The following is an 8,910-nucleotide window of genomic DNA, read 5'->3' as shown; positions in this document are numbered from 1 at the left end:
CTCACAAGACTCACAAGACTATTATCTTTTAAGCATCCCTAAAGTTTGTACTAATATGGGCAAACGGGCAGCTGCTCCATCTGCTCCATTTGATTGGAATCGACTACAAGATAAGTTATGCTTAAAAGAGTTGGTATCACTAAATGATTTTAAATGTATTTTAAAGGATCTAATTGTAGAGTCACCTGAAAAAGTAATACTTTCTTCATTCTTTTACTTTCAGTTTGATTCACCGCATACCTATCTGATCCATCACTGTAAACTATGACCACCTGATTGTAGATTGTAAATGTTTTGAGTGATTTGTCTATGTTTCTGTGTATGTAAACGAATGTATTTTGTGTAACTAAAATTGTATTTTACTATTGAAAGTTTATAGTTTTAGAGAACATATTATTTTGCTCTCTCTCACACACACATCACACACACGCACAAACTCACTCACACACACACACTAAAATTCCTATCGTTATGGGTTAATGCCATAGGCGTAATGGTTTTTCTGCTGTACAAATTGTATTTTCTATATCCTTACCCTAACACTACACCTAAACCTACTCCTCACACTAAACTATAGTTGTTTTAGATTTTCAAAACACAAAACTATAGTTATTGTAGGTTTTCAAAACACTTCATTCTGTATGACTTAGAGTATAACCTGTTTTATCATGGGAACCAAATAAATGTCCCCACAAGATCAAAGTCTACTGTTATTACTATACCTGTGGGGACATTTGGACCCCATAATGCAGGGAATACCAGTACACACACACACCAAACAGACACACACACACAGCACGTAGACACGAACACACCACAGACACACACACACACACACACACACACACACTGTAATGGCAAAGTCAAGATCATTTATTACAGTTTCTACCTAATCAACAAAACTGAATTTTAACAATTAATTTTTTTATTCCTTCCTTTATGTCCTTTCTCCACCTCCCCTTCTTTTTATTGAGGTATATCTGCCTTCTTTCAGGGTGTGCGTCACAACGAGCCTAGTAGCGTCCCTGCTTTTCTGCAGCAGACAACAGCACCATTTCCTGACAAATACATGCATACTATTTAAGCAACTCTTTCTTTTAAATGCATAATAAATTAAGTACCAATGCATGCTTTAAACACTTATGTAATTTTTACATCAAATGTTACAATATGTCCACCCTGTTACAGTGCAAAATAGTAACAGGGTGGACAGTGACAGGAGGGACATTTTATCCTAAAGTCAGCTATTGCTACTCATGTGATAAACAACAAGCTAGTGCGTAGTGATCACAGAGGAGGATTTTTAACCTGTTTATTAACCACATTTTCAAAATTACAAAAAATTATCATTTTCCATTAGAAATAAGCATAACAGAGTGGACATGTTATGCTTTACCACATCAGTGAATCATTATAAAACACTGAAAAAAGGGTGAATTAAAGATTGGGTGTATATGCTGAAACATATGTGGACCCGAAGACCCAACTGGCTGAGGTCATTATTATCCAAATAATAAACACACAATTACGATAGTATATACTCTAAAAAATGCTGGGTTGTTTCAACCCAACTTTGGGTGGAATATGGACTAACCCAACCGTTGGGTTAAATTTTTACATTAAATTTTTAACCCAAAAGTTGGGTTAGTCCATATTTGACCCAAAGTTGGGTTGAAACAACCCAGCATTTTTTAGAGTGTATGGTTTGTATGTGGGTAATAAAACGGAATTGCACAGGGAATTAGTATTGAACTACTGAAATTTATTTAATACTTTGTACAAAAGCCTTTGTTGGAAATGACAGCTTCAAGACACCTCCTGTATGGAGAAACTAGTCGCATGCATTGCTCAGGTGTGATTTTGGGCCCATTCTTCCATACAAACAGTTTTCAAATCTTGAAGGTTCTGTGGGCCTCTTTTATGAACTCTGATCTTTAGTTCTTATTTTCGATTGGATTCAAGTCAGGTGATTGGCTGGGCCATTCTAGCAGCTTTATTTTCTTTTTCTGAAACCAATTGTTTCCTTGGCTGTGTTTGGGATCATTGTCTTGCTGAAATGTACAACCTTGTTTCATCTTCATCATCCTGGTACTGCAGGTGTTGCATGGGACTGAACCAGCTAATCTTAATTTCCACTGACAAGGGGCAGGATTGCTTTCTAATTACTGATAGATTTCAGCTGGTGTCTTGCCTTTCCATGCCTTTTTGCACCTCCCTTTTTTCATGTGTTAAATACTTTTTCCGGTGTCATTCCATTTTATTACACATAACTTAATTTCTGAACTTATTTGTTTGTTTTCTTTGTATGTATGAATTACTTGGATTGTTACCGACATCTGGTGAAAATTTCAAGTTAACACCACCTTTAGAAATATATTTACTGAGAAAAATGGTGCTGTGTTCAGTACTTATTTTACCAGCAGTGTGTGTGTGTATATATATGTACTTGTGTATATATGAATATAGTTATTGAAGCGCAACATAGTCAATTGGACTCATTGGTGAAGGCTTTGAGCCCTTTGAATACTGGAGCAAATGTTTCTGCTTCACTTCCGACTTTTAGAATAAAAAAAAAAAAAGGCAGAAAGTTATTTGAGATGTTTTCGCTGTGATCAGTTGGGACATATTGCACGCTATTGTTTAGCTCCTCCACGTCCCAGACCTGCACAGCCAGAAAAGGAGACTGTAACTCAGTCGGAAAACTAGAACCCGCCAGTGTGCAGAGCCACACACTGGTAGGGGTACCATCAGGCTCTAATGCAAGTATGGCATCTACACTTGTGAGTAATTGTCCAGTGATAGAAGTAAAGTTTGGGGATGTGGTAATTTCATCACTATTGGATACAGGTTCAATGGTCACTACTATAACTGAGAGTTGCTATAATAAATATTTTGCTCATCTTGAAAATGTTACACTGCAGGATTGCTCATGGTTAGATCTGAAAGCAGGAAATGGTCTAGAATTGCCCTATTTAGGCTATTTAGAGCTGGATATTACAGTTCTTGGTAATTGTATGTGATCTATGGGCATCCTGGTAGTGAAAGATCACAGGGATCCCCAAATGCAGTTAAAAAAAAAATTAAACCCCTGGTGTATTAGGTATGAATGTCATTAAAGGGTTTTATCAAGAGTTGTTTCAACAGCATGGGTCCAGTCTGTTTGATATTCCTTCGGTGCAGGATTCAGCTCCAGGATGGAGACAAGCTTTGAGACATTGCCAGGTTGAGGAAGCTATATTGAATTCACTGGAAGCCTATAAAGTAAAAGTACGGGGTGGGGCTCCAGTATGTGTGACCGCAGGTGCTTTAACATTTGTTCCAGTTACCTGTCCTAAGGTTCCCTCACAAGAACAATTCCAATTTTTAGTTGAACCATTAGATTTTGAAGAGGGGAGCTTACCAGAGGGGTTGTTGGTATATCCGGCTTTTATCTAATCTGAGAGGGGAGTTGCTTATGTACCCATAACCAACGTCAGTTATTCTGATATTTGGTTGACCCCACGTAGGGTTATAGCAACTGTCTGTGTGGCTAAGGTAGTCGCTGAACAGGACCCTCAAGCTGAGCTTTCTGTGAAGTTTACTGGCAATGAACACATGGCTTATGTTACTACTCAGCAAGTTGAGCATGTGGGGGAAGAGGGCATACATTTTCCATCTTTTGAGGGTTTAGATGAGGGTGAACAATTGAAGGCTAAAACTTTATTAATGAAATATCGTTCTTTGTTCGCTAAGACGGATTTGGACGTTGGGTGTACTAATTTGATAACTCATGAGATTCCTCTTTTGGATGAAACTCCAGTCCGTCAGCCCTATCGTCGTATTCCCCCTTCACAATATGAGGTAGTGAGAGCTCACATTAAACAACTGTTGGATAGCCAAATAACTGGGGAAAGTAGTAGCCCCTATTCATCCCCAATTGTACTAGTACAGAAAAAGGATGGGGGACTTTGAATGTGTGTGGATTATCAGCAGTTAAATTCAAAAACCAGAAAAGATGTTTTTACATTGCCTTGGATCGAAGAATCTCTGGATGGTCTTGCCGGGGCAAAATGGTTTTCGACACTTGACTTAGCCAGTGGTTATAGTCAGGTTGAGGTTGCTGAAAAGGATAGGGCTAAGACAGCTTTTTGCACCCCATTTGGGTTATTTGAATTTAATAGGATGCCATTTGGGTTGTGCAATGCTCCTAGTACTTTTCAGCACCTCATGGAGCGTATGTTTGGAGACTGCCGGTATCAATCAGTTTTGTTGTACTTGGATGATTTAATCATATTTTCGTCTTCTGTTCAACAGCATTTAGAAAGGTTGGAGGAGGGGTTTTCCCGTCTTCAAAAACAGAGGTTGAAGATTAAACTAAGTGTCATTTTTTTTCAGACTCAGGTTAGGTACCTCGGTCATGTTGTCTCGACGGAAGGGGTTGCTACAGACCCAGATAAGGTGGCAGCAGTACGAGATTGGAGAACTCCAAGTAATTTGGCAGAGTTACGATCCTTTCTTGGATTTGCCAGTTATTATCGTAGGTTCATTGCAGGTTTTGCACAAATGGCAGCACCTCTGCATCGGCTGGTGGCTCAGTTAAATGTAGTAGAAAAAAGAGGTAAGACTCCAAGGAAGCCTCTTGCCTCATATTGGAATGTGGAGTGTGGTGATTCTTTTTTTTTCAGTTGAAACAAGCTTTGATTTCGGCTCCAGTTTTGGCTTATGCTGATTTCCAGAAGTTGTTTGTTTTAGAAATAGATGCCAGCCACTCAGGCTTTGGCACAGTGCTGTCACGAGAGCATGAGGGCAAGTTACGACCAGTTGCTTTTGCTAGTAGGGGGCTTAGGCCATCTGAGAAAAACATGCAGAACTATAGCTCAATGAAGCTGGAGTCCCTTGCCCTTTAGTGGGCAGTCTCTGAAAAGTTCAGGGAATACTTGTTGGGTACATCTTGTACTGTGTATACTGACAATAACCCATTGCGATATTTGGATACAGCCAAACTTGGTGCAGTGGAGCAGAGGTGGGCGGCCCAGTTGGCTGAATTTAATTTGACTTTGAAGTACCGCCCAGTGTCTTGTAATGGGAACGCAGATGCGTTGTCTTGTCAGTATATGGAGCCGCAGTTAGCTGAAGCTTCCAGGGGAGGAAGTACTGTGGGGAGCGTACCTTTTTGTCTAAGATTCTTACTCTTCCAGGTTGTTCAGGGGTAGATCTTGCATTATTGCAGAAACAGGATCCAGTTATTGGGCCTTTCTTGGTTCACTGGAAGGAAGGTAAATTTCCAGGCCCAAAGGATCGAGCTAAGTTTGGGGTAGGCACTAAGGAGCTTGTTCGACAGTGGGAGCGGCTTAAGGAGAAAGATGCTGTATTGTATCGCTGCATTTATGCTCCAGACGGAGGTAAGGAGATCTTTCAGGTAGTTCTGCCTCAGTGTTTGCAGCGGAATGTGCTTTCCAGTCTTCATGACAACCATGGACATCAAGGCATGGAACGTACTTTACATTTGGTACGATCGCGCTGTTATTGGCCGTGTATGGCAAAAGATATAGCAAAGTGGTGACATGAGTGTGGAAGGTGCATTCTGGCTAAGGCCGTACAACCTAAGGTTAGGCCCTTTATGGGTAGCATTCAGGCCAGTCGTCCACATGAGGTAGTGGCAATAGATTTTACCATGTTGGAGCCAGCCTCGGATGGTAGAGAAAATGTACTGGTATTAACAGATGTTTTCTCTAAATACATTCAAGCTATCCCCACAAACGACAGTAGCAGAGGTGTTGGTGAAACACTGGTTTAATTTGTTTGGTCCCCCTAATAGGATGCATTCAGGTCAGGGGAGAAATTTTGAGAGTAGCCTGATACAGCAGCTCTGTAAGCTTTATAATATACAGAAGAGTCGTACAACACCATACCATCCACAGGGCAACGGTCAGTGCGAACGGTTTAACCGTACACTACATGACTTGTTGCGTACTCTATCCCCTGATCAGAAGAGGCGTTGGCCACGGTATCTTTCCCAGTTAGTTTATGCATATAATACGACAGTTCATCAGTCAACTGGTAGGACTCATTATTTGATGTTTGGAACAGAGCCTCGTTTACCTATTGATTTTGTGTTGGGTGTTGAGGCAGGGGAGAAAGGAGAGAGTTCTGTAGAAGAATGGGTGAAAGAGCACCAGGAGTTATTGGAGGGGGCTTATGATCATGTGAGGCAGCGGTTGGAGTCTAGGAGGCAACTCCGAGATCAGAGTCATGAGTCTAAAGTTACAGATACGGGTATTGAGGAAGGTGTTCTAGTTTATACCCGTAATCATGCAGTGAAAGGTCATAATAAGATTCAGGATATGTGGGACTCTACTTTGTATAGAGTGGTGCAGCAGCCTAAGGAATGGGGGGGCTCCTTACTCTATTGTTCCAGTGAATCAGGATGGCCCAGTACGGCAAGTACATAGAACTGAGCTTAGAAGTGTACCGATGGCCACATGTGAAGTTGATGAGATACCTGGGGCTGATGCACAGGGAGAAGTTGCAGAAGGAAATGATGAGGTAGAATTTTATCCTTTGGGGTCATTGTGTGCTGAGTCCCCTGAGGATATTGCCCCTGCCTCTGAAAATTTGGGATCCTCAGTAGAGGACTATCAAGATGAGGTGACTGAAACCAGTTGGGGTTCTCAATTAGTAGAGGAAGGTCCTCGGAGATCCTCTAGAAGGACAGCCGGTCAACATTCTAATCCCTACCATTTGCCAAGATCAGTAGAGGAAGATGACCATGTAAGAACTTAAGTTTTCTTTTACATCGTCGGGTCGCCGATGCGTTTGGAGGGGCTGGAATGTGGCAGGTGATATTTAGGGAGTAAAGTCATGAATTAAGGGGGTGTGGTTAGCTATGTATAAAGATCAGCGGTAGGAACAAGAACGGTAGGTGCGTTTGTTACTGGCCGGCGGAAATAGACCGACACTTTTACTGTTTGTTTTCGAAAGATTCGCAGGTGGATTTTCTTGGATCTTGGAGATAGGTATGAGTTTATTTGAAATCTTAAAGTGTTTTAATATGTGGTGTGTGTTTTAAGAAGAATAATAAAGGCGTTTTATTGCATGTATTTCAGCTCTATGAAGCCTATTGTTTCATAGGCGAGGGGTTTGCATATGCCGTCTTTTGGATCTTTGACATGGGTAGGAGTTTGTTTGAAGCACTAAAATGTTTTAATAGGTGGTGTTTGTCTTGATATAAATAATAAGGGTATTTTAATGTGTGTGTTTCAGCTCTACGGAGCCCATTTGTTGCTCTTGTTGTATTTGGGTTTCAGTTTATTTTTTGGTTTGAATGTTTGGTTTTGGGTTTATTGTCTAGTCCACCCGGGTACTTGAATTGGTAAGTGGGCCGAAAGAAATGGTAACAGCCCTTTTGGCGGACTAGTTTTCTTTTGTTTATTTATATATTTTTTTGTTTCCCCCATTGTTTATATATATACTTCACAAGGACGCTATATGCTCAGTGTTTAAGCAGAGTTGAGCTATTTTTGAATGTAATTTACTTTTGATGAATTGTGTGAACAACGAGGTTTATTTTTGTTATGAATTTATTTAATGGGTTTTTGTGTGATTTTCTTTTTTTTGTATGGTTTGATGCTCAACTCTTGCTCGGTTAACTTATTTGTAAGGTGTCCTGCGTAATAAAAAAACTCTGTAAAACCATCGATAAATTTGGGGGATTTATTTAAACGAACCTGAGTTGTGTTGATGTTTATTTAAAGGTGGACCTTGTTACAAATGCAGCAGATAATTCTACAGATTGCTGAAGAACAAACCTCGTCTAGTAGGCCAAAATGAACTGGATTCTGAACCCACAGTAATGCTGAGAAGCAAGAACATCTGACCATCTGTACAATGTCAACGTGTATGTCTGCTGATTTTGCCTATTTTAATGTAACTGTGAAATGCAGAATCTAAAACATATATTCATTTATGTCATGCTTCAATGTTTGTTTTCAAAATTCTCAAACTGTATCCAGATTTACATTTTAGGTTTAATTTGAATCCCTATATTTGGTGCTCATTGTATATGTTAATGTAGCAGTAATGTGCTTTTGGTTTACTCTGACTGGATTTCTTTAATATGAGGTATGTATGATGCTATACTATATGACAATATGAGTCACTATGTAAGATGTTTTCATTACTGTGGAAAAATAACCACATACAATTAAGGGGGTCATATGATGCGATTTCAATTTTTCCTTTCTCTTTGGAGTGTTACAAGGATACAGGTTTAACTCATTAATGAAAGTTTGAAGCCAACTTGTCATTTGGTTCATTTTGATGGTGCGAACTGAACAAAGAACTGCAAAGGGTTACACGGACCATTAAGACATAGGACATTCAAAACCCATTTCACTGCAAAATTTCTGCTTTCTACAAAGAATGACAAACTTGATCAGAGCTGCTGATTTGTTGAACCAAAATGGATTGATCATTGCATATTTTGAATGTTCAAAAAATTTGAATGTAGATCAAGCATCATGTAGTAGCCTACATTAAACCTAAGTCAAGCCAGAAACAATTTCTGCACAAATTGAGCAGAAAGGATTTTAATCTCATAATTAAAAGCCCGTCTTTATTTTGCATTTAGAGATTTTACAGAAACTCAGGACTTCAACGATTCATTTAAATGGCCTCTATTTGAATATTATTTTAAACTTTGTAAGTATTTTATGTGGCAACTGCAGTTTGTATTATTTTAACGTCATTAGGGAACAAATATTATAAATAAAACGTCGAAACGGTGTGCCTAATATACGCGCCCTGCTGTCGTTTGTATTTATTTTGAAAGAATTCAAAGAAACCGTTCGAATTACCCGGTTAGCGGAACTCCAGCCCTGTAACAGGTCAACATTCGCTTTCCCTACATCACTTCCACATTCTTGACTTCCG

This window comes from Sinocyclocheilus anshuiensis, unplaced genomic scaffold (assembly GCF_001515605.1).
Source record: "Sinocyclocheilus anshuiensis isolate Anshui unplaced genomic scaffold, SAMN03320099.WGS_v1.1 scaffold11, whole genome shotgun sequence".
NCBI classification, from domain to species: Eukaryota; Metazoa; Chordata; class Actinopteri; order Cypriniformes; family Cyprinidae; genus Sinocyclocheilus; species Sinocyclocheilus anshuiensis.
The sequence above is the reverse complement of the archived record's forward strand: the minus strand, read 5'-3'. Positions refer to the sequence as shown.